Source organism: Mus caroli, chromosome 13 (genome assembly GCF_900094665.2).
Source record: "Mus caroli chromosome 13, CAROLI_EIJ_v1.1, whole genome shotgun sequence".
NCBI classification, from domain to species: domain Eukaryota; kingdom Metazoa; phylum Chordata; class Mammalia; order Rodentia; family Muridae; genus Mus; species Mus caroli.
Genome location: NC_034582.1, coordinates 35,876,815 through 35,879,708, shown reverse-complemented (window position 1 = coordinate 35,879,708; position 2,894 = coordinate 35,876,815).

Here is a 2,894-nt window from a genome sequence, read left to right as displayed (position 1 = left end):
AGGAAAATATTTCGCATTTTTGCCCTATGTCTGAGACTGTGTTTCTTGTAGCTACTGTCCCTCTTTACAGAGTTTGAAACAAATACGTTTTCTTATTTACATTTTTCAGCTCATGAAATAACTACATAAGCTGGTGAAATAACTGTATACCTCTATAATACTTTATTGCAAAGCACATGGGAAGATGATCTTAACCTTAGCAAAGAAAATGCTAGCTCTATTGTAGGGGTATGAAGATCACAGTCAGTAACCAATCACCTATCTTAACAAAATGACAGAAATTAAAGAAAACCTTGAATGCCCTCTCAAGGCAGAGAAAACCCATGTAGGAGAAGAGACAAGGTTCTGTCTTCTCTTTGGGGCTGATGGATTTATTTTCTGCTTCCTGGTTATAAAGTTATTAAACTACGGAACTTTCAGAGAAAAGAATTGATGAGATTAGGAGCATTCAGGGATGCACGGTAGTAGACAGGCTAAGCTCACCTCATGACTACACAGGGCTTACTGGGAGAGAGTAGGCCATCTGCTGACTCAGAATGTCTTTTCCCCAGGCACATGGGAATTCTGGAAGAAACCTTCATCCCAACAAGCCAATCACACACCGGAGATTTAAAACCCTGCTCCTTTGTACTTCCTTTCCCAAACCTCTCTTCAGATCTGCAGCTGTAGGGAACAGACAGAAGCCCTCATAGCAGGAAGGTTCCTGGGCACGCTGGGCTGGGGGTGAGCACAGGGAAGGAGGGAGGGCAGGGATGGAGGGAGCATAGCGTTGGCCATCCGTTCCATCTGTTAAGTACGGTCAGCCCTCTGTACCTGTGGGTTTGCATCCTGAAATTAACCAGTTGTGGATAGGAAAAAACTATATCCGTACTGAACACACGTGCAGACAATTTTCCTTCTCAGTATTTTTCTAAGTGGTGGAGTATAAGCACTGCTTGCACAGCGAGTGGGCTGTGGAAGGTATTTGAAGGAAGAAGGAGATGAGGTAAGGCGTGTGGGATATGGTTTAATACATTGGTCCAACTTTGCCTCTTTCTTTCCATAATAACTGAGCATGGGTCGGAGGACACAAAGTTGGACCCAGTGTTTCCAAGGTGGGAAATGTACACAAGTCACCACTCTGATTTCAGTATGAGGATGTGTGTCTTTCTCAAGGCCTCAGCAGCTCAAGACAAAGGCTGACATCTCAGAATCAGTTAAAGTGAATTCTGGAAGACCCCAGAGAATATGTAAATGCAGTCATTTGGGCGCTTGTGTGCCTGGCATCATAAGGAGTCTAACAAAGACACCTGAAGGGATTGCAAGCGCCAAGCACAGCAACGTGTTTATCCCTCGCCTGGAGATGCTTCAGCCAGTTGTTTGGGCCTTCATCTGGATGTCTGTTTTTAATAGTTTCCAGGTCTGTCAGTGGGAACATCGTAAATGGGCCGAGTGTGATCAGCACATGGGGCGAGAGGGAAGCAGACAGCTAAGAGGCATTCAGTAGAGTCTGAGCTGATCTTTGCTTGCCTGAAGGACTCCAAGGCTGTCAACCTGAGCTTGATCGAGTTCAAACCTGGTAGTGCTTGGTGGAAAATAGGGTGGTTTCCTATAAAAAGCTTCTCTTCTGAGACCTGTGTACACAAAGGACACGCATTTGAGACTACATTTGTTTCTTCTCAAAGGAACATCACTGGCCCCCTCTGTCAGAATACATGTACCTGTTTGTAGTTCTAGACACTGGGTAGCCCAAAGGCATGGGTATCATGTTGATGGTGACTATCTTTTACTGCCTCAATTCACTGCAGAAAGAGCCAGGACACAAAGACAGTCTTCTTTATAACAACCAGCTCTTGTGATAACTGACTCAGTCCTACGAGAGCAAGATTTCATTCCAGAACTCTTAACCCCTGATTATTACCTCTTTAATGGGTGATCTCCCAGTACAGCTACAGTGGCAATCACATGTCAACCCACATTTGGAAAGAACAGACTGTATTCAAACCATCACAGGTGTGCTAGTGGAAAAGGTTGCTATCTCATTTCCCCAAGTGCTGGTCACAGACCCTGAATCGCAGCATCAGTGCCTAGGAGCAGCCTGTTCTTCATAGGGTGCCAGGGTGCAAGACGAAGTGAGATGCAGAGAAATAGTAAAGAGTAGGGCTAAGTCTATGGTTCCAGCTTCCTGTGCAGAGCTTTGCTACAGACACAGCGGAACAAATGGGCTGAGCTGAGGTCAGGGAACCTTCAGGATCTTCCCGCAGCCTGCCATTATCTACTTCCTTCTCTTCCAGGAAAGTACCTGGGTCTGAACCAGAGACAGCCGAAGTCAATCCCGAGTCACTTCTCCTCTTTCATTCCCAGTGCCCTAGCCTGGACTCAGTGTAGGAAAATTGAGACACAAAACAAGTCCATCAGACACGAGATAGCCAAGAATGTATGTGTGCATGTGTGAGTTTGTGTGGGTGTGTGTGGGGGGTGAGGGTTCTGGGCATCGGAACTCGGGTTGCTGTGCTAATGTGACAGGCACTTTACTGACGGAGCCATCTCCTCAGCCCAAAAATTGTTGTGAAATATGACTGTGTATCACACTGTCACCTACATTCTCCCTATAGCTTCCTCATCTCTGTCCACATTAAATATCATTTTTTCCTCCAGGAGACAACAACTTTAGAGAAATCTAGATTGTTCAGTTTTGTCCCTTTGAGTCATTGAGACTGTACTGAACAGAGCTTTTTCCTTCCTTCCTTCCTTCCTTCCTTCCTCCCTCCCTCCCTCCCTCCCTCCCTCCCTCCCTCCCTTCCTTCCTTCCTTCCTTCCTAAGGGAGTTGGAGACATGGTTCAGTGTTTAAGAACACGTGCTACTCTTAGAGAAGTCCTGAGCGAAGTTTCCACCACACACATTGGGTAACTTA